Raw genomic sequence first — 23,630 nt, forward strand, 5'->3', positions numbered from 1 at the left:
GGTCTTTCTGGAGCATGTAGGGAGTCGGAGTTGAATTAAATTTGGTGTCTTCTCCATGTCCTAGTGCTATGGATGATACCAAAGGCAAATCTGTTCCAGCTGTTGCCTCCCCACTCCAGCCTCCTACCCCCAATTGCTACCATCTCTTTCTTGCCCTCATTGCTTGGAGGATGAGTTCTTGACCACAGTACCCTGTTTTCTCCACTGAGGCAGATTCTGGGGAGAGGCACTGGGGCTGGCCCAGCCCCTGCCTGCTTTTCTTTGGGCGATTTAACTGTCCCTAATGGTCAAGTTCAAGACGTTTGGCCAAACTTCTCCTGAAGTCACTGACTAGGTCCTCTTCCAAAGACACGACTCTTCCAAAAGCTCTTCTAGAAAACTAAGTGTCTTTGAAAGTCCACAGTGATTCTTGACAGTTCCCTTTTCTGGGTATCTCTCTGTGTAGAGACTTGTGCGGGTTCTTTCCTCAGCTCTGTGTCACTGACCTTCAGCAAACCATTTTATCTTCCTGTTTCCTACATCTGACAAAGAAAAATGGTTCCTTTCTTCCTTCTTTGTCTGTTCTTATCTATTTATATTTTAAGGTCTTTGGGGCAAGGACTATCTCTTGACTGTACAAAGGCTGATAGACAAAGGCATTGACCTTATTTGGGATCTCTAAGTGTTAATGTGATTACAGCACCAGAACAGTGGGTGGGTGTAAAGTAGCAACATAGTCTATTTTGGCACAGAAAGCTGAAGTGTTTTCCTCTCCTTGTTTTAGCTTTTAGGTTGCCGCAATTAGGACACCAGATGGAAGCACATGGGACTACCTGATAATAGCATATTGTACAAAAACACTGAACAAAATTGTTTTGTAAAAATTGAGATTATCTTCTTCCACCTTCCCTTTTCTTTCTTGACTAAAAATAAAACCCAATTCCTGAGAAGAGGAAGGAGTTGGGACATAATGGATGTCTGTAGCTTACTAAAGCTTCAAAGTCACCTGGGGTCCTGAGGATGTAAATAAACAGACCAGCCTTTGCTGCTGCAAAAGGCTTTTAGGAGTACCTGGTCCACAGATCCCTTGCAGTGCAACGGTTCATGGAGTTACCTGACCATAGTGAAATGGCCTGGATTATTTCAAATCATGTAAAAAAGTTTTAGTGTAGATCTGCTTCATAGAAGAGGTTTTATGTTTATTTCAGTGCAGAGGAAGCATGAGCAAGTCTTACTAGAAAGTGGGTTTCTTCTGCTTAGAGATATAAGCAGATTTTTGCAGGTAGTCTACCTTCTCACACAACACTCTTCCCTTCTTCCCTCTGCTTAATGTGCTGTTTACCAGGAACAGGCCAAAACTACTTCTAACCTCTGCTGCATCCTAGTCTAAAGATGTGTCACTCTTTTTCTAATACAGAGATTTAAACAAAAATGAAGATGATTTTGATGGTAAACTCGACAGAAAAAGTAGTTCTTGAGCAGTAGATGTGGATGTGACCTTCTGAAAAGTGTCTTTTCTGTTAATTTAGTACTAAGTTCCCATTAGATTAAATGCAATCTGAAGAGATGCTATAGGAGAATGACAGAGGAGGGGAATCCAAGCAGCTCTTAATGTCATCTTTACTTGTGTTTCATGCTGAAAGATCAGATCAAGTAGTGAATTATTAACGCTGCAGTCTGGCATAATCACAGGCATGCAGCCTGCCAAAATGTAAGAAGTCCATTGCAAAGGCAGGATATTGGATTCTGTTGGGGTAAGCAGGCATGCTTCCATGTTTGAAAGTTCACAGTGGGAGAACTCAAATCAACCTCTGAAGCTGGCTGCAGATTTAAACTCCTCTATTTTTAATTAGTTGCCTCACGGAAGACCTCATGTCAGGAAAAAGTAACACTAAGCCCATGGAAATATCCATAATAATTGTCCCACACATTCAGTCATTGTCAACGAGGTAAAACATTAACATACTTTTATCATGCTTAAGCATTTGCTTGGTTTGTGTTGTTTTTTTTTTCCTGGTCCAAAAACTTTAAAGCCTAATGAGTTAAGAATTGCTGAGAGTGATAATGGGGCTGCTAAGTCTCTTTAATGATTGGCGTGGCTTATGAAGGGGAGAAACAAAACTGAAGGAGGCTCCCTGGGGGAAGGGTGTAAGGCCACAAAGGGTTGGTTGAGTGGGCGACTTGGAGAAAGGGACTGTTGCTTTCACATAGTTAGGTGTTTAAAGGAAGACAAACCCTGGACACAGCTGACTAATTTTGGCTAATTGGAACCTGCATGGGTCAAGGCCTGGAGGCCTTGCTGCTGTTAGGGCAGGGTAGCATCCATCCTTAGCCTCTCTGAATGGCAGTCCATCTGCAGCCTGCAACACTGCAGAGTCAATGGAAAAATGACAAAGCCTGTTCTTCAGAGAAGCTTCCTTTGCACCCGTTTGTACTGGTGCTGCTTTCTGCTGGAGTGGCCAGTCAAGAAGTTGCTTTGGTGGAGCAATCTAATAAGATGTCCTCGTTTTCCCCTTGCTTCAGGGCCAATTTGTCATGGAGGGGCCTTATCTAATTCCACTCTGTGATGACTGATTAGCTACTGTTCAACTAACACCCATCTCCCAGTCAAAATTCTAGTTAAAAACTTTCAACTGATGCTGGCTGGCAAGTAGGCTTTGATCTTTGGCGAGGGGTGGCCTCAGGTGCCTGACTCTTCGGTGGGAATGGGAGAGTGTAGCTGAACGATTCTAATTGCCTGTTTGGACTCTCACTTCAAAACTGTGAATAAAAGGTCTTTCTTGTGTAGCAACACTTCTAGAAAAGCAGAATACTCCTACAAAAGGTTGGAGGCCTTTGTATGCATGAATGTGTGAGCTGAGCTATGGTGTGAAGTGTGGGCTGGTATCATGCCAGCTCGCTCCTAACATACACTTTGCCCTGTAGGACTTGTCTCTTTTGACAATGGTTTGTCACCTGAAAACATTCATCCTGCAGTATTTCATACAAAGGTACAGTTTTGATAACATCTCTCCCCGTTCATCTTTTTACTTCAGATCATGCTTGTTCCATACAATAATTATTCCAGATAAATGCAGAATAATTATTATAATTATTCCAATAATTATAATATATTATTCCAATAATTATTCCAGAATGCATTGTCTTGGACACACTGTCTTTTTAATGCCTGTTATTTATAAGAAGGATGCTATTATTTTGACTGAAGTGGAGGGTAGGGGGAGGAAGGGCATCTCAAATGTTCCCAGCATAAATCTCATGGTAACCTGAGAATTACGGTTAATTAAGAGCTTCGGCCCTTTTTTTTAATACTGCTGAAGTAGTAGGCTGCTTCAGCTTTCATTTAAAGAAATGCCATATGGGCCTACGAATCTCTCTAAGCAACCTTTGCATCAAACTCACTATTCTGTTTCATTTATTGTACATCTCTAGAAAAAGGGGAAGGCTCTATGACCCTTTGGGCTTCACAGATATAATGACAGGCAATTTCCAGATATAGTAGTTTCCACCAGCAATTTGCTGGTATTTAATACAATGTGGTATTGGACAGTAATAATAAATCAGAAGCTTTTTTCAATATAAACTCAAAATAAACCTAAAAGAACTTGGATGAAAGATGGAAAACCTTTGAGATCATTGGTAGCTGTTGTTTTCCTTTTCTACACTTGGTTTCTGCTACATAAGTTGCCCTTTGGCATTTGCTAAAACCAGCAAATTGAGGAAATGACACTATGGCATTCATTAACCTGCAACGTGGATGTTAAACAGAAGACGTTTCACTGAGAGTGGGATATAGTTGCTCTGTGGGAAATAGTCCATTAGAGCTTACCTGGATGTCAAATACTATAAAACAGGCTTATTATGAAAATAATACCATGCTGCAATGCAGTTGTGATCACAACACGTTCTTGTGCACGTTATAACAGTTCTTTAGTTGCAAAAACCTTTCATGCTCCAGAAGACGAGGTCTGCTTTATTCAGAGATTCACTTCCAGTTATCTAACCTTCTTGAAGCTGGAAAGCTAGTGTGCAGATAAGTGTGGCTTCCAGCACTGATCCCCACATGCATAATCTGATGTCTTCAAAATGGGATGGCCAGTGTACACTAGCAAGGAGCTATGAGTTTCCCATCAGTTGAGCTTTACTCACTGCTCTACGTTAGGTGTTGTTCTGATCTGTTTCTTTTCAGGCAAGTCCAAAGCAGCAATTACAAAGGTAAGAGTGGAACAGTTCTGGCTTGAGTTATGCCCTGTAAAAAAAAAAAAAAAAAAAAGGAGAAAAAAATCTTTATATATCTTTTGGGATCTGAATCAACGGTCTCATAAAAACAAAGGAGGAGTTGAGCCAGCTTGGATAGAGGCACAAAAACATTAACATCCTAAGTTCTGTTTGAGTATTTCAGATGTCAGCTGTACCTGCAAGATAATCCATTCATGGTGAGTGTGTGTACCGCTCTGGATGTGCAGGAACAGGATTACGACAGCCCACAACACTTTCTGTTGTGGTGCAGTGTGAGTTCTGTTCATGGAAGCGATCATCTAATGCACTTGCCTGTGAGAGCAGAGATCTAGACTCAGTGTCCTGTGAGTTCCCTTCTACTCCCGTGCTCTTACCTGAGCCTTGACTGCTGGTGTATGAAGGCTAGAGCAGGATGCACTTCATCTGCAAGTGGCCAGATCCTTCCAATAGTCAGTGTAGGCAGACGTTATGAAGAATTGTCTTGTTCAAGAGATGATTCAGGCTGTATCTTCCTGATAGGTGTTACAGGGTGTGATGACTGATTTTCTAGAGGTGCCTGTCTTTCTCTCTCTACTGATAAGAGAAAGCTTAGGTGAGAAGCTTAAATTAGATGTTTAACTAGGTGAGATGTGTGCTGCTCTTGGTTTACCAACTATTTGGATTGTCCAAGATAAAGCATCAAGATGGATCTGTTTTCCATAGGAAAGGAGGACAGAGATCTGAAGCTCATGCCATAGAAAGCTCCATAAGAGGATGAGTGTGGAGGAATATGCATGACATCTTTTTCCCCTAATCTCCCTGGCAGCAAGGTCCCATGCCGTGGAATTTCTCAGTGCCATACCATGCTTGTATCTGAACACCTTCTCTGTATCCCTAAGGCCCCCGGACTGACATCTGCAGTGTGTATTCTCTTGTTCCCCTCCTAGTGTGAGACTTCAAAAGGTCTTTCTGGTTTTGGTAAACTTTTAAGAGTATAGTATCATTATATTTGATTGAGGAAGGAAAAGCGAAAGAAATGCCTCTTATGCTTGGAGGTACAAGTGCTCCAGGAAAAGCTGCTCAGCCAGCCATGGATTTAAAATCTCCTGAATTTACTTCCTACCCTTTTAAGGGTAGGCAGATCCTCTAATGTCGGGTTATTACATAGGATAGTGATGCCTATATTCTTCTTGTCTGAACAGCCCAGCATGGTAATGGTCTACAGGGAGAGAACTGGAGAAGGAAATGGGAAGAAATAGCAGGTAGTTCCAAAGTGTGCCTATAAAAAAAAAAAAAAAAAAACCTCTTGTTTCTGTAGGAAAAGATTTTTTTTTCCCTCTGCACAGTTCCCTGGTAACTTGCAGGGGTGAAACAGTTCCCATGTTGCTATCCAAACTGAGAATTTGAAATCCCAGAGGATTTCTTGAAAAACTCCAGCAGTTCCTGTGGGCTTTGCGAATGAATGTTTGTGCAGACTCATGAGTTAATCTGGTTAATAGAAATGTGAGAATAGCCTTTTTCATGAAGTGCAGAGGTCAGTAAAAACAGCACAAAATAGGAATGAAGGATTCAACTATCCAGAAATATAGGCTGGGTTCTTCCCCACTCTCCCAAGCCAGAACACTAGTGGTAGTTTGTTCCTTTCCTCCTCTTAAGCTGATTTTTTTTTTCTCTTGTTTTCAAGACTAGTCCTGGACTTGACATTTGATGAAGCTTTGGATTTTTTCTCTGAACCATTGCAGTTTGCTGATTAGTAGTTTTATATATAAATAAGTAGAATATAAAAGGATTTCATACTACTTGAGCGTGCAGTCACTCATGGAATATACATAATATATTACCCACCGCCTATGACATTGATGTATGTGAGCCCTCAGAATGGGGAGCAATCACTTAAAGTGAAATTTGAACCAAGCTTGAACTTCCCTTGAGGTTCAAAAAAAGTCAGTCAATTTTCAAGGCTGCCTGTTGTTCATGTAGCTGCACTTTTCCTCTCGTTGAGGTGAGGAGAACTGCGAAAGCTCTGAAGTTCACGGAGGGCCTGTCCATCTCATGCAATACAGCCTGGGTCAGGGATCGCTCAGCTGGACCAAGTGAACTCTGTGTTGAACAGAACATGGCAGCAGGAGGATGTTCCTTGTTCTGGATCAGTTCCTGGTGCTGAGAAATGGGTCTCATTCACGCCTAAGAACAGCATTCTGTTTAAAAAAAAAAAAAAAAAAAAAACCACTTTACTACGCCTGTGGCTAGAGCTAGTCCCCTTGAACAGCGTTGCTCTCTGCATTGAAGTGTAGTGGCATAGCTTTGTTGGTGTTTGGTCCCTTGTGCAATGAACTTAACCAAAGTGCACTTTGACCAGGCTCATTTTTTTTAATATTTAGTCTCATAATGAAGTAAAAGTTATCCTTTAAAGACCATAGTATATAGTTGGAGAGGGTATGTACTGGCATTGGGATGGAAGAGCTGCTTTCAGTTTACAGATAAGCTGAGCTATAATATGAGAGAGGTTTACGAACTCATGAAGGTGATGAATCATCAGGTTCGAAGAGGAATTTGAAAGTCATGCACGTCTCCAGAAACATGCTAAAAGGGTGGGATGGGAATGTGCCTCTCTGGTATCCCATGTTTAACAGTTTGGTGGGTACAGAAGGAAGGGACTTCAGTGGCTAGGCTCATGTACTCTCTCTAAATAGCATCTCCTATTACCTGTATTTGACATAGAAGAACCTACAGGACAAGATCATTTGAGCCAGTAGAGTATTTATGTGCTATAAAGCAGCTTAAGGAGTTTCTGAGAAGCAGAACAGGTCTGTATTTTGAACTTGAGCTTGGGGCAAAGACCTTGCTGACAAATCTAGTTAGGCTCAGTCAAAACTCCTCTGCTACAGAGCAGCCCCAAGATGGCAGGTTGAGCTCCTTTCCCTATGGAGAACTGAAGGGAAAGGGCAGGTGTCATGCTGGTGTCAACTCTTTTATACATTTGGGAACATTCAGTTTTTATATTAGAACTTTAGTTGACTGATTTTTTTAACCATACTGCACACTTGGAAAAATTCACCTTTTTATTAGGTTGGCTTTTGTAATTTCTCAGCCCTAGTTGAGGCAGGGGAACCGGTAGCATACTTACTGCGCAACCAAAAAATCTGTGTGTATTTGCTGATTTAGAAGTTGAAGTGGCTAGAGGAAGAGAAGAGCAAAGCAGAATAGAGCCTTAAGGTTCATCCTCTATCAGAAGAGATGCACATTTATCTGCTTGATATAAGTAGTACTATTTTAAAAGGCTTTAAGCATGAAATGATTAATCAAACAAAAAGTGTGCTCCAGAGAGTTTGGGAAAACACAACTGAGAGAGGATGATTTCTGTTCCATTGAAATGCAAATATTCCAAAAAACAATCCCTTCAAAAGCCTGGCATTATTTGTTTCTGGGGATCCTTGTTATATGCTTATTACCTCCTTTCTGTGATCACTAGCTAGGTAGGAACTATTTCTGCCTAAGCATGTCAGTAAGAGAATTAAATTGATGCCACACACTGAATGAAAGATGCTATGGCTCAAATTACAAATGATTTGCCTTCTTATAATTAGGGATTTTTATGTTATGTCTCTTTTTGCAAACCCAGCCTTCTGACACCGAAGTAGAAAAATCTGTTTCAGATGTGACAGCTGTAAAGAGCCTGGAGTCAAAATGATTTCATTTTGTAGGCAATATTAGAGGGAAAAAAAAAAACCACCTCAAACTATAATTGCAATACACTACATTTCCAATCCTTGAGCGCCCTTTACTGTAGTGAACTGCTGAGTGCTAGACTTGATCACAGGTACTGGTTCAACAGGCTGATCTTTCTGAGGAGCCACAGTGGCTTTCAAGGAAGCCAAGATGTTAGGATGGCTGCAGGTTGTTTTCAGAGGTGAGTAAGCAAGGAGGGCAGTTAACATCAGGGCTCATAGGCCAGGCAGGCTTTGAGGAAACATGTCACATCATTGCTTGGTGGTTGTGTTCATTGCAGCGGGAGTAAAGCAGCTCAGACTAAAATCTTGGCATCTCCAGAAAACTCAGAGCTGACTGTGGCTTGGACCATGTAGCTCCAGTGGGAAGGGAAGTGGATAGGAGCAATGGGAATAACTTCTCTGCTGTTCACAGAGCAGCCTGGCCATGGAGTACCATGCAGAAAGGAAAAGAGGTTCAACCAGGCCTGACCTACAGCCCCATCAGCAAGGGGGGGAATTAGGGACCCTGGTCCTATGGATTTCTAATAGATGTTCAAATAGCTGAGAAAGGTGAGCGGCATTTGTTGCACAACTATCCATGCCCCGGGCCTCACTGGATTTTGTCTTTAGTGGGACTTGCTGAATCTGGATCAGATTGATCTGAATTTTTTAGGGCTTGGGAAGAGGGAAATGAAGGTGATGGGGTTGATTTGATCTTTTTGTTTTTCCATAAGGCCATCTGGTCCTGAGTCAGTCAGAAAATATTCTCTTGGCTTTAAATTTTTAATCCTTTTCAAATTCTTTCTATAAATGAAGCTTGTTCTCACATCAAAAGTGAGGACGCTGTTTCAAAAGAAAATGGAAGTATTTTGCTTTGAAAACAGCACTATTTCTATTTTCTTATTTTTTTTTTTTAACCAAACTAATTTGAAAATTAAAACGGTTGCAGTTAAATGGGAAAGTGTCCTTTTTGATGGATAAGGAGTTAATCTGAAATGCATGCCCAGCTCCAGATGGCAAATAACACCTCTGGGATGTAGCGGCAATGACGTTCCTTGAAATCGCCCACCGAGCTGTCTTGGGGAAGTTGGGGGGCGTTCAGGGCAAGAGCTTGGATTCATCCAAGCCCTGTTAACCAGCAGTGAGAGTTAACATATGGATAGGAGAATGGAGAGGCCAGCTGAGGGGGCACATAATTTACTGCCTTGCCTGGGGTTATTGGCCTAACAGTGACTGTGGTTGTACAGCAGGGGCCAAATTGAAATCTTTTGTGATGAGGAATAAGTCTGAATTTGATGTGAGGCAGCGGCAGATCCTCGCTCTGGCCTCTGGCTCTGGACTGCCCATGTTTTTTCACGCAACTGAAACTTGTGGCCTGTATATCTGTGGGTAGGCTTTAGTCCTGAACAGCCTTTTATTTCTTTGGGTAAAAGGCCAATATTAATACCATTTTGTGATAATTTACAGTGATCCAGGGAGGTTTATTATGCCAAAGGCAACAGCATTCACCCACTAACCAGCTCGAGTGAGACCTTGGCCCCACGGAGGGGAATGGCAATGATCCCATAACTTTTATGGAGTCAAGCTTTCACCCTGCTGCTCCAGGAGCAGGACTTGGGCATCTGCAAAAGATGTAATTCCAGGGTTGGCACCAAAACTTTTGGGTGCTCTTGGACCCTATACTACTTAGAAAACTTTGAACTGAAAGTCCATTGATGAGTATTCCTAGCAGAAAGGTACGAACTTTGCTTAGGCTTGTTGTTTGAAATGGTAGTTAACATTTTTTTTCCTCCTCTCTTCATTGGAAATGCAACAATACAAATTCAGCATGGTTAGAAATCTTCCCACAAGTAAAGCCCTGAAGTGGACTAAATGGTTTTGATCAGGAGTAAATTGTATTAAAAAAGGCTAGTAATCCAGAGATCTGGGTGATAATCCTGATTCTCCTGTAGGATTTCTGTGTGATATTAGATAAGTCACTTAATGGCTCTCTGCCTCTCTTTCCATGCCTGAGACATGAATAGCGCTCAGCCCATCCACAAAAGGGTCATGAGGCTCAATTGTTGAATATTTGCAAAGCTCTTTGCAAAATCCTCCAACGTGAAATGGTACGTCAGTGCGCGAGTGGCTTTGTCTAGGTAAGGAACTGCATATCTCTTGGCTGAGCAGGCTGGCTAAGCAATATGTTAAAACTGCTGCGCTGCTGCAGCGAGGGGGAGGCTGGACTGGGACTAGCAGGAAGGGATTAACAGGCAGTGGTGGGTCCGTGCTCAGCTACAAAGCTGCATTTGAAGGACTTGTGTCCATGGACTTGTATTCATCTTTGTCTAGATGGCTCCTCTTCCTCCTGTGCTGCTGTAAGGTAGACACTGGTGCTGCCTTTCCCTAACGGGTGATGCTTAGAGGCAAGGTGACATTAGCAAAAACGGTGTCTTGTCCCACTGCATTGGCAGAGAGTTCATGTCCATAGTCTCAATTTCAATCCAATGCCGAGTCCTTGCAAACAGAGCTGGGAATGCGATAACAGCACAACATGCTCCTTTAACCTACTCGGCACCAGTGTGTAAAATAATACCCCAGATAGGTACCCTGAATGCTTTTATAATTTATTCATTCAACAATTTCTTTTGATGTAGTTAATGTTGTATTTCCCTGGCCGGGGCTGGCATGTGAAGCGTGAGAAATCCTTATGGACAGATTGCTTTGCCTTTTTGAAAACAAACTCATGTTATCTGCTGAGTGGCCTAAATGAGCCGACTCCTTTGGGAAGCACTGCTGGGTCGTAGGGGAATTCGCCGGCTGGCTGCTGAAGTGTGCACATTCACAATTAACTACGAAAGGGGTAAAACAACAGCCAGTATCTAGGAGTTCCTGATCAGTTTTATTCAGGCTGATCAGCAGCTGGATGTTTTCTTCTTTCCTCCAGGATTTCGAAGGTATGTAAGTACCCACTAAAGAAAAATCAGCATCTCTGGCTCACAAGAGCCAATGTGGCTCAGGCTGGATCCATGAAAGCCTTCCTCTTCCTGCTTTCTTCCACCTGCTTACTCTAACAACAGATATTACCTCTTTGTACCAAAATTCACTTCTATCCTTAATTATATTTCATGTCTGCTTCGGGCTTAGAACACTGAAGTGCAGTAACGAGCGGTTTTCTCGATGAACTAGACTTTAAAGATTTGAGTCAAATCCTTAAAATGCCAAGCTGGATGAAACAAGAAAAAGGGGATGAGTATATGAGTCAACGGCTTTGCTTTTGGGGGGAGATTCTTTCTTTGACTTCTCATGGGAGACGTGGCCAGGAGATTTCAAATTCCCAATTTGTTCTAGTCCACAGAAAACTCAAGGTGTATTTAACAGAGGGGTCCCTGAAGCTATATTTTAACACCAGAGCGAGAACTCCGGGGGTAAGTGTTAATCTCAATCTGATTTCATGTGCAAAAACAGCTGCTTGGATCTCTCGCCTTGCATCTGTCTCAGATGGGGCTGTTTTCTCCCACTCTGTTCAGTGCAGCCAGAAAGTTAATTTAGTGCATATTGGGAAATTCCTCAAACACCATGAGACTTAACACCATTTTTTCCATCAAACCCTTGGAGTTTGTGTTGATATTTAGAGGTGTGAGACTGCAGCGCTGGGGAATGGAATGTTTCACTAATTTATTGTAGGGAGCTGATCTGGGGTGTTATCTCCATAGACCAAGCTGTTATTGTTTCACTTACAGGCTAAGTGCTATATAACTCAAAGTCACAATGCATTCTCTGTAATGCGAAACCCATAATACTCTCCTGTGTTTGACACCTGAAGTAAAGTATGTGTCTGCCAGCCTCCTTGAATAACTTGCCAGCATATTCTAATTGGGTCTATATAAGGCCCACGTTTATTTATAGATATGCTTTTAAGTGCGTTATCCGGTGGTTAGGGTGCTAGTCTGGGATTCGTGACATGTGAGTTCTTCTCCTGACTTTGTTGCTGCAAAAGAAATTTGGGGCAAGTCTTTGGCAAAAACACCTCTGGATCTTGCAGCCTGTATTGCCCAGCTTGGCGTTGGGTCTCGTGGCCAGGCATGGCCCAGTGCAGTCCCCATTGCGGATGGTGAGAAATGCCAGTTGGTTTACATGCATGTAACATAAGCCAGAATTAAAGAAATCTTAATGTTCCTTCAAGAGCAAGTCTGGGAAGTCAGTTTACAAGAGAACCAGTCTCTTCGGCTCGGGAGAGGAAATGAGGGTCAAAAAGCACAGAGCTGTTGCTTTTGAGTTCTCAGTGCTCTGTGCTGGTGAGGTTTCCAGGAGGAAAGGGGGAAGTTTGGAGGAAGGGGGAGAAACCAGTTGGGCTCATGTGAAAGAAGGGGTTGTGGGTGGAAAGCGGCACCAGTTTGGCTCGGCACAGGAAAAAAGAGTTGCGTCATTCCAGTATCCCTGAGAAATTATTCCAGGGCAATGTCACTTGAGCTTGGGGAGCTCCTGACAGACTGAGCATTGTGAGGAGCAAGGACTCCCTATTACGCTCGGTTTTGAGGTGCAGGCTGTGTCTGTCTTAGAAAACGCTATGGAAAACTCCCAACTGGAATGATGGTTGGTAATGGGGCCTCTGACTGGTGGCCTCAGGGCTTGGTCTACACTGGTGTTTCCACTATGGTTAATCTATAGAAAAGAAATCTGGATAGTGCAGAAAAAAGCAGCCAGGAGATGGCTCAGAGAAGACAGGGAAAGCAGCAGGAAAATGAGTGGCCTTAGAGCCTTCAGATATACTCTTTGAAGGCCTGCTGGGCAGAGCCCAGAGCTGGACTTGCAGCAGTTTTGGCTCCTCTCCAATGGCTTTGCAGATGATTGAGACATGTTCCTGTGATAAATAGTCATGTTAAACCCCTAAACACTGATGTACTTGATGGCTGGGTGACGGCAGGAAAGGGCTGAGAGGTTATGTACATCCTCCCACCTCGTTACTGGCCCAGTCAACAACTGCATGAAGTCCCGATATTACCCCATACCATGAAACGTGTCCAGCTGGAGTGGTCTGGAAAAGGGTCAAGTTTTGACCTCAAGGTCATTGATTAGAGGATGCTGATGTGATTGATCAGCAGGAGGCACTTGGGCACTTGTTGCCGGTGGATGAGGGGCAACACGACTGTTCATACGCACAGTCTGTATTTTCCTTCTCTCTCCCTCCCTATGCAGCAGCTCTTTTTTTTTTTTTGGTGCAAAAATCTAATTTTCCCACTACCAGAGAATCTCCGTTTGCCTTAGGGCCCCAAAACAGTTTTAGGGCTCATTCTGAGCTCTGAGGACTCCCGATAGGCTCAGAGCAAGGCAGGCAAGCTGTGGAAACACAAAAAGGAGGCTCAGGATCCTGACTTGCATATAAACCAGATCTTGTTTTTAAAAAGAAGAAAAAAAGCTTGAAATCGCTTGCTGCTTTTTATGGGGATGGAGGAGGTTATTCAGTAACCCACATGTTCACAAAGGCACTTTTGTTCCAAATAGGTCCTGAAATGTTACGACCTAATGTGTAACTTCATAGTTTACTCATGTAGCAGCATCGAGGTTACTATGTAAGGACATGAAATAGCTGCTTCTTAATGATACTGCAAAGCGGTGGGCCGGGGCACCTGTTTGGGGGGAGGATGGTGCCCGCCAACCTGAGCGTGAAAGCTTCTACTCCTCGGAGCTCAGGACACAGCACGGCCGTTTGTTGCACTCATGAACGGGGTACGTTTGGCTCTTGAAAAAGGTGCTGTATGCACCAGCCTGGGACATAACAGCTGAGCTTGTAAGAAGCTGTGACGTGAAGCCACGTGCAACTAACCCTACCTAGACCTGAGCGTGCCTGGGGGTGCTGGCAGATAGCAAATGGGAATTTGTCCCCCTCGCTCCAGTAAGAGATGGTGTTTTGTTCAGAACAATGCGGCCTCTATATATTTTTAAGGTGCTTTGTGCTTTTTAAGCAGTGGATAGGTATCCCCGCTGGAGAAGTGCTTCCTGTGCACTGAAATAAACACAGGTTTGACAGATTAAACTGGTCCATGGGAAAGGATGCAAGTGAGCAGACTAATGCTTTATCTCCCCTACTAGCCAGCCTCCGGAAGCGATGTTTGAGCCCCCTTATTACCTGAAGCTATGACTGTCACCAGTACTGAAATATTGTTTGCTTTCTTGATCCCAGCAGGGGATTAGTTGGAAGCACAAGCACCAGGAGCCTTTATAACACTAGACCTAGGCAGAGAAGCTTCAGCTGATGCCGTTATTCAACTAAGTAACTGATTCTTTGAGGAATTATTCTGCATTATTTGCTTCTCTTGTATCGCATGGCAGGAAGCTCCGCAGGATAATTACTCACATTAGAAATGCTTCCTCTGGTCTGTTTTGAACATTTCACGTTTCATCTTCCCGGGTGCCCTGTGTCTGCGGAGGTCCCGAGGACTGCAATACTTTCTCAGGGTGTTGCCAGGGAGGGGTCCCCTGAAAAATGCTCACATGTCTCTAAAATGCTGGTGACAACATGCTAAAGTTCACTGAAGACAGGCGCAAGATGGTGCTTCCTGATCTAGTGCCAGCTTTCCTCCTTTATGTTTTACAGCAAATTTCTAATATGGGCTGAACTTTTGTCCATCTTTAGGGTGGAAAATTCCTTTTCTTAAGGGGAAGCAGGAAAGAAATGAACCCTATTGGGAGCCAAAACTTCATGATAATTGATATATATATATATATAAACTTTTTGTCTTTATTTGGAAGACTCCTCTGTTTTTCTTTTCCTGGAGATACTTTCAAAGTTTTTTTTTAAAAAAAATTATTTTATCAAATCCAAATTCAGGAGAAACGCATTTTGTCTTAGCCAACTCCTATTGCTCTCCGTCCAAACGAGGTTGCACAGACTGGCTTAGTCTTGCCCGGCCGAGGAGTGCAGGGGGGCATCATTTGTGATGCATGATTAAGTGCAGCAAGGCCCAGCTGTGCGCTCGGGTGTCTGGACAATCTTACAGTAATCCAGCACAAGCCTGCTCATCCCTAAGGCAAATTCTTGAATAATAGCAAGCAGGGACTTACCCCCAAGTACAAACCATGGCAAGTCAGAGAAGGTGAAACAGCCCCTTTCTGGCAGCACCAGTAAGGGTTTTCCAGACCCACATCCCAGGGCTTGTTTCACACGGACGCTGCTGACCTTGTTTACTTTTCCTTTATCTGCCCGGCCTTCCTGCAAATAGTATTGCATTTGTCAGAATAGACCAATTAAATGGCCCAGGCCCTTAACGAAAACCTTGACTCTTCTTTAACCTTCCCGAGGAATTGCTCATTAGTGGGAAACGGTGCCGCTGGCTCATACGCATAGGCAGAAACCACTCTGAGCGCGCAGGGCTCCTCGTGGCCGAGCGTCGGACCGTGCCGCCTCCTAGCAGTGGAAATCCCGCTTGCCCCCTTCTTTTGGACGCTGACATCTCCGAAACGGCAAAGTCAGGCCTTCGGTGCCCCCTGAGCGACGGGCACCTGGGAGAACTTCTCAAAGAATCAGCTGAAACAATCGGCTAATTCGCTGAGCAATTGCGTCTCTGGATTTCAGTTTAAAGATAAATGGATTTCACGGACATGAGAAGGAGAAAACTCCCTTTGGCTTCTTCCCTCCTCCTCCTGCTTTGCATCTCAGTAAGAAAACAGGTCGTTTTATCTGGTGCCACGAGTGAAATGGTGGGGAATGCCGGTCTCCTGCTGCTGCCCAATTTCTGTGGGAACTTCAGGCTTGGAGTGCTTTGAAAACTTGGACTCCTAAAGGACAGGACGAGTTTCCTTTACTGCATCTTCACCTCTTCTTTATTTTCTCACGCAGGCTCACATCATTCTCTCCCTTCCTCCCACCCGTTTTATCACAGAAATCACTAAAGTTTCCATTATTTTTACCCCCGCCCCCCCCCCCAAAAAAAAAAGAGAGGAGAAATAGCAAAATTCAACCCCCATCTAGAATTGCTTTCAGCGCTAGATCGCATCAGCTAGATCGTGCCATGGCAACGAGAGGCAATGAGGCATACCTGCTGCCCTTAGATAAAGCACGAGGCCAAGCCAGCCATGTCGCAGAAGGATAAAGTTGTGTTCAGGCGCACACACAGGCTCTATTATATTTCTGTGCTCTTACCCTCAGCATCCTTCCCGTGTTCCTGCTAGTGCTCCCTGCGCTGCCTGCTGGGGTCTGGCTTTAGTTAGACTTGGATGCTGCAAATACTCACGTGTGCGCTGAGGGCTTCCGCTGCGCTCGCTGAACCTGTGCGCGGCTGCCAGGGTCGCAGGATCTCAGGCTCTAAGATCTTGAACTCTTTCTTTCTTTTTCTTTTCTTTTTTTTTTATTTAAATCCCAGGTTTGTATAAAACTAGCCAATTGGAGCCCTGGAGTCCAACTACCATTAAATATCAGGTCTGCATTATTTATTTAAAAAAAAAATTTAATACACATAAATACTTAGACTCTTTAGTGAATTATATACAGACACTGGAAATGCTTCTGGTTGAGTTTTTAAAATGAAGCTTTTTTTTTAATTTTCTTCCTCTGAACTTCATGAACACTTGAGAAAATATTTCTCATCTTCCACAGACTGCTTAGTCTCAGAACTAGTGTGCCTAAGTACATCTGCAAGATAGATCAAATGAAAATAATTCCCCTTTTTTCTTCCATTACAAAACAGTTCCTCAGTTTTATTTATGTATCTTGGACAGAATACCTTTGAAGCTCACGTATGTTGTATTCACATCCCGAATCACCTTGTACTGGATGAAGGGAGAGGATGAAATAATGACAGAGATGTATTGCATCTCTGGTTTTGGTGATGCTGTGCTGTCTACATCTCAGCATACTGAGGTGGTCTAAGAACCTGCAGGAAATAAGTGAGCAATGTGGGGCCAGATTTATTTTCCTAACATTTATTGGCTGCTCTCTGTACATAGTGCTAAGTTATGTGGTCTCAAGCAAACAGAAAAAAGATGGCACCAAGGGGGAATTCTGGGAACAGATAGTACTGCAAACTCGAAACACCAATAGCCAGCAGAACTGGCTCAAATTCTATTATTGACGTCTAGGGCACTGTTAATAAGTGAAGATGGAGCCAAAAAAAATGTCCTTAAAGCTTTATAGTCTGTTTTATTTGTATTCACATCTGGGATCTTGGTTCAAATCCTGTGTGATAATAAGCCAAAGTCAAATCTAGATGTGGTCTTGGCTTGGACCTTGTTTAGCCCTAAATTAGGTCAAACATCATTGACATCATGTGGCCATGAGAGACAATTTACCTGTATCACAGGGCAGGCTTTAAGCTTGGGTACTATCCAAGGTGTGGAGATGGAGATTTAAGAGGCCTTAAGACTGGAATGTTGTCCTGGTCGCAAGTACGTGGCCTTCTCAAGACCCTTTTGGTCAGGCAGGACCCTGCTTTGGAAATTAAAGTGGTTTTCCATGCAGGACCGAGGCTGTGTTGAGAAACAGTCGACCTCTTTCAAACTTTATTTGTCGGCTGGGCTGTGCCCCTGCCGATGCGAAGGGCTTCATTTTTCCCTTTGTATTTTCAAGAACTTTTTTGGTTTTTCCTGACTTCTTTTTTGGGGCTGTGACCTGCTGCTGCGAGGTTGCATTTAGGAAGTCTCCCAGGCATTTCTCTTAATGTTTTGCTTTTTATTTCCTGTTGCAACCCAAGAGGGAGCATTTGGTCAGCGTGCCCAAGAAGTGTCCACCCTTTGTTACTCCAGCGCTGCCCTCCAAGGCCCCTCAGTAACCACTGCCAAAGAAAGTTGGCCCCAAGGCTTGAATTACAGTGAAGCCATGGATAGAAAATACACCATGAAATTTTATGGCTCCTGCGAAGGGGCTGCCATCTGCTTTTTCTTTTTTTCCCCCTTTTTTTTATAGCTGTTCCACAGTCTATTAAACCATTACTGTCTGCTCCTCCACTTCCCGCAAAGGTCTGTGTCCATTTCAAAATACAACACTTTGGATTTCAAAGCAGCCCTTGGGAATTCTCCAGATTGTTCATGCTTTACAGTGCTTTACTGACTTTTGTTTAAATTTAATTTAAATCTATCCGTTCACATATATAGGTACATACTGCTCCCAGCCCTCTTGGCCGCTCTCCTCCCACTTGCTTTCTTCTTCATGCAAAACCTAAAAATCTTGCTGAGATGAGCTTGAGTGAGAACCACTATATCTCATTGTACCTCGCTGGCCCTGTGAAGAGGGATTCTCTGAATTTGGAGTCCGCGTGATGCTTGCGGGGTGTTTTCTGCGTGAGGAGCGTCCCGCTACAGGAGGCGAAAGCGGCAGGTACTGAACAGCAGTATAAGCAGGGAACTGGATTCCACTTGTTTCTGGAAATTGCTTTTGCACATGTTGCTTGCAAGGCTTGTGATGGTAGGATTTTCTTTTCTTTCAAACATTCGGGTAGATTTCATTCCTGTCCTCCCCCGGTTTTTCTTTCTGGAAGGTGGAACAAAACCCCTTCAGCTGTGACAGGTGGGACCGCAAGCAAAATGTGCAGAGACCGGGGTGTAGGGAACATGTGAGGCCGGCTCTTGGCTCAGGATGCTTTTGCCTGTACTGTCCTTAGACTGCTCCATCTCTAAAACAAGGCAACTCTCCATAGTAAATGTGTCTCTGCAGCTTATAAAACTGTTGGAAGGCGAGCACGGGCACCCGAGTGTGTGATTTTTGCCTTTGAGTCCAAAATAAATCTTCTGTGGTTCCCCTGTTGCAAGCATGAATTTTTTTCTCAAGGTGACCTTCCCCCCCCCCCCCCCCCCCCGCCCCAATCCCTGTCTCCCTTTCCTGGCCTGTCCTCTGAATGCATTCGCACAGGCAGCGATAGGTGTCCAGCCAGCCGGGACAGGCACTGGGGTGGTGCCAGTGCTGTGGTTATATCAGGAAGAGTGTTGCTGCCTTCTCTGCGAGGTAGTGCAGACAGCTTTGATAGATTGTGCTTTTGAGGAACGAGGTGTTAGTCTCTGGCTCTTCAGAGATGCTGCATGGTGGTTTAGGGCCACCTGCAGCATCCCAGAGATGAGGACAGTCTCGGTGCTTAGCCAGCCTGCTTGAAACGCCGGGAATATCGTGAATCTGCAAGCTGTGCTAACTGAGGTCTCCGCGAGCATCCTGCCGCAAGCTCAGCTTCCGCGGTCGCTCCTCCTTTTCAGCTGCAGTTCTTCTCCAAAAGCGCTTTTCCCCCTTCGCTGCAAAGATCCCGTGTCCGGGGTCAGAACAGCTGAGTAACCGCTAGAGGGAGATGATAATGACTCCTCTAACACTTGTAACTCTTGTGTTATCTCCAAGAAAGAGCAATTAGCTTTTGCAGCTGCACAGCTGTAACGAGGCGAAAGTCATTTGTTGAGACCTTTCGTACCTGGAGAGAGGAGCCGAGCCAGGACTGCTGGGTGCTTTTTTGGGGAGCACCTTTGACTTTTGTCAATGTAAATCACACGGCCTCGCTAAAACTAAGCGTCCCGGTTATGAAACTCTAAATATGAAGTGCACTAAGGGACTATTTTCCAACTGGTAGATGCTTCCATTTAGACTGAAGTTGCGTGATATATGGGACTAATTAGCTGTTCTTTAGCTTCTCCACCTGGGAGAGCACAAGGCTATTCCCACCAGAGTTGTGATGCCACTGAGACCTAACGTGTGTTCATATTTGTACTGTACTTTGGGATCTCCTGTTAGGAAAAAGCCTTATTTCACTTACAAATTCTTCCTGTTATGAACGATTCTAAGAGAGCCAGTTTTTGGGGTGTCCGTAGTCACATGCAGAGTTCAGCCAGGACTCAGGGTGGGCTTGAAGGTAAAGGTTGTCCGTGATGCCAGCGGTTAACTGAGAATGTGAAAACTGAAACCAAAACGATGAATGCTTCCCCCCAAAATGTGGATCTTCCTTGGTAGCGCTTACAGACACACTCGCAAACATTAGTTTGAAACCAGTTCATTTGATTAAAACCCGGAAAATAACAGTTTCCAAAGTTTTCCTTTCAAATAAACATAGTTTTTCTTCCCTTTTTCTTTTTCTGTCGCCTTTTCATTATTAAAAAAAAGAAAGAGGAAGGGAACTTCAGCAACTGAATGTGTGTGTGTGAGAAAGAAGAATTGTTGAAAACCGAGACATAGTTTCTTGGTATGAAACAACGTGAGAATTTTCTTTACTCGAATTAAAAAAAAAAAAAAACCAAACCCTGAGCAAACTGGAACCTCGTGTGCAAACTGTCAGATTCTTTCAGAACCTATTTTTCACTTGAAAGCGTTTGCTCATAGAAAGCATTTTGTCCAGCCTTATTACGAACACAAAAGCTGCACCTAATTGGTTTATATGTTGACAGGCATCTTATTACTGAGAATAAGCGTGCGTGTGCACCCCGGTCTCGGCTGCGCTGGGTTCGCCCAGCCGCCCTGCGCCAGGGGAGCCGCTGGCCCCCTTCGTCTCCCAGTGATGGGGATTCGCTCCTGGTGAGGGACGCAGCAGTGTCCGTGGCTTCCTTTCTTGCTTTTCTATTGCAAATTAGCTGTCTGTAAATAAGGCGAGTGATGAGGATTGCAGCGTTCATCTGACTTGGCAGCATTTTGCACCTGTGCTGTCGGTAGGCGTTGTGGTTCAGCTAGGATGTTGGGCATCCTCTTGCATGTCAGAGCAGTTAAACGGGGGGAGTTTGGCTCTGAAGTGAGCTGGGGGGATACCTGGGTCTGTTTTATGGAGCCACTGTGCCTGGTGAGACAGTCCCGGCAACGTGCAGTGCCCCAAGGCGTCAGGCTCACCCCATGGCTCCAGGTGTCCTCTCTCTTCACAAGGCCAAGTTGGATGCCTCGAATATTGCAACCCTAAATACTGACCCTAGGTGATTATGCTGACTGATGGAGTAACTTTTTGTGTTGACCGAGGTTTGGTCTGGGGCTCTTGTGAGCCTGCAAAGAGAGGCTTCCCTCTTCCCTAGCACCTGGATGCAACTCACTCACGAATTAAACCTGAAGGGGGATTTCCAGAAGTGTCTGCACAAGTAAGGCTATTACAACCTAAACTGTTTTGGTGTTTTGGAAAACCCCTTCGCAGACCTTTGGGCACCTTTCTGGATCCCTGATCTCTGCCTTGGGGACTGGCAACCCTGGCTTGTTGCACCTCCAGCTCAGAGTAAACGAGAGCTGGTGTAAACCTGTGATAGAAATCACACCAGGGCTGGTTAACTATCACAAGGTCATTTCTCCACGCTCTCTGAAGCACTTGCTCCACTGGAGGATTTTCTGCCCTGGCAGCCATGCAAGCCTCACTGCAGCTCTGCATCTTTCCAACAGGTGCAGAATTACTGGCTTCCACCTCACTGCTTTGCCTCCAGCTCCAGGTGATGAAGGTCTCTGGGGGAAGTGAAGGGCCACATGGTAATGAGTGGTGTTGCAAGGCCATTGAATGCCTGAGAAGAGGTTGATGAATGTGTTTGTGCCAAATGTTATTGCTGTTGCACAGTTCTGCTTCTCAGGCCATATTTACACAGTCCCAAGAGCTGCTGCATTTTTAATATACATAGGAAATCAGAAAAACTAGAGACTGCCATAGAGTCAGTTGCAGGAGGCGTAACTGATAACCTGGGGGCCTTCTCTGCATTGGGGATTTGTTCCAAGCCTAACTCCTGGTGCGTGAAAACCTCAGGGGTAGGAAAGGAAAACTGAAGCTTACCCCAGTCAAGTTCACTCTTGCTAGAAGCCACGGTGTAAACTCTGTGTTCAGCTTAATTTCCTTGCCTTTATTTCAAATTCAAAATGATGCAAAACGGCATGCAGAGACTGTTCACTGACTACAAGGATTGGGCAGTTTTAATTTTACCCTTCTGTTTGATATGAGACAGCCTTGGACTTGGCTGGCTCTGCTTTGGTGGAGGGGAGCCTAGCGCTGGGATTTCACCTGTGACGGTGTGCCGGGGTGCTGGTGCGTAAGGCCAATTTAATGAACCAGCCATGCCTCTGCTGTGCCAAACCGTGGTCAAATCTGGCTTGCGTGGGTAGAGCCAAGTGACTTGTTCTGGCTGAGTCTCCCTTGCTCACAGGAGGTGAGCTGGTCCCCACCACGTGCGGGGGTATCCCCACCTGGGGGGGTTATCAGCTGGCTCTATTCAGATGCAGATTGGCATGTGGGAAAGGTGGGCAGTCAGTGGGTTTGAGTCCCCTTGAGTGCATAGACACAGCCAGTGAACCGGAGCCCAGCTCCTTCAGCTTATCAGCTCTTTGAAGTTCGCAGATGCAGAGATGTCTCCTCATTGCTGTTTCCAAGGCTAGGTTGCATATTATGAACAACTATCAGCCTTGCTTAGCTTTTAATTGCTCTTAGGGCTCTGTGTTGGAAAGAAAAGGATAGCTAAAATGCAGGTAGAGGGGCTGCAGGACTGAGTAGAGGGGTCAATGCACTCAAAGAAATGAATTGAGCTTTGAAGTTGGGAGGAATGCTTCAAGCTGGTATCATTTATCAGGAATTGAGTAGGCAATAAGTACTATCTAGGTTATATGCCTTCTTGGTCTATTTTGATCCATTAGTCCAGAAGCCCAAGGGTGGTACCCACTGTAGCCCCTGGATGGACTGGGAAGGTTATAAGGCCAAGCCAAATCCCTTGCTTGGGCATTGATTTTTTTTTTGTTTATTTTAAATGAAAGTATCTGTCTCTCTTCATGCTGTCCTGCCCAGTTAATACCACCCTGAGGAGATATTGAAAACTTGCAGCACCATTGGGCGCTAAGGAGCAAATGTTATGTGAAAAGAGGAAACTGAAGTCACCAGATGTCTGTCCCTGCTGTCAAAAGCTCAGGCAAAATGCAGAGCTTTCTTGCAAAGCTGGGATGTGCTGGAAAGGACTGCTATTTTGCAGAAGAAGCCTTGCCTCATCTCCTAGTATGTGAGAGAATCGTCTCCTAAGGCAGCAAGGAATGACTTTTGAGGAAGGAGGAAAAAAAAAAAAAAAAGAGACTGACTGGATTTATGTAGAAAGAGCTGGAAAATGTCACAAGACATAACGGTATTTACAGCTGGGCAATTCTCAGCTTCTTGAGACCAGCCAGGACTAGAGGCAGACATGCTAAAATGCTTTTAGCATGGCCTTCTTTGTATTTATAAACAAGAGCAATCAGCAGAAACCTTACCTGGAAGTGTGTGCTGGCCCAATTTGAAACCCAAGAGATGAATTTGTGCTGAGCACGGCAATGGGCTGTCAAAACATTTAGGTGTTTCTGTATCTCGGTGAAGACTGACACCGCTCAGCTCCAAAGCCAAAAATGATAGAAGGGAGTTGTGAACCTATGAACATCTGAACTGCCCGAAACATAGAGACTATTTTTGCGCAGACCAGTCCTTTGTCTGCAAGATACCTGTTTTCTGCTGGCATATGCTCGAGTGCACAATGAAGATGTCTTGTGGTACTTACATCTATTATCCTTTAAGCCTCTGAGCATGTCCACTGCAAATCATACGTAGCCGTGAGCAGGAGGGAACATGGTCTGGCAGAGCACTTACATTTATTAAAGTGATGCATTTTCGCGCCGGGCTTGCAAGTGCTTGTCAGCCACTCCACAGAGTTGGAGCACGCGTGGTGCTCCAAATGCCATGTGGCGTTCCCAGGGCTGTGGCATCTTTTAAAATCATTCACACGTGGCCTTGATATAATAGCCGGCAGCGAAGCCTGCCAAGGATTTTTCTGCTGAAGGGGTTTTAGTAGAAAACACGCTTCCCACAAAATCAGAATTTT

General features: G+C 44.4%; 1 long non-coding RNA gene across 2 annotated transcripts; it reads right to left on the minus strand.

Moving 5' to 3' along the window:
- Positions 1-1,802: 1,802 nt before the first annotated feature.
- Positions 1,803-18,664, minus strand: LOC138061635 (uncharacterized). Of its 2 annotated transcripts, XR_011135541.1 has the most exons (4): positions 14,952-18,664; positions 6,043-6,395; positions 4,593-4,788; positions 1,803-4,228 (listed from the first exon to the last, which is right to left on the minus strand). It is a non-coding gene; the product is annotated as an uncharacterized lncRNA (long non-coding RNA). The 2 variants fall into 2 exon arrangements; XR_011135540.1 differs by having other exon boundaries at positions 3,164-4,228; positions 4,593-6,395.
- Positions 18,665-23,630: the final 4,966 nt, after the last annotated feature.

This window comes from Struthio camelus, chromosome 19 (genome assembly GCF_040807025.1).
Source record: "Struthio camelus isolate bStrCam1 chromosome 19, bStrCam1.hap1, whole genome shotgun sequence".
Classification (NCBI taxonomy): Eukaryota; Metazoa; Chordata; class Aves; order Struthioniformes; family Struthionidae; genus Struthio; species Struthio camelus.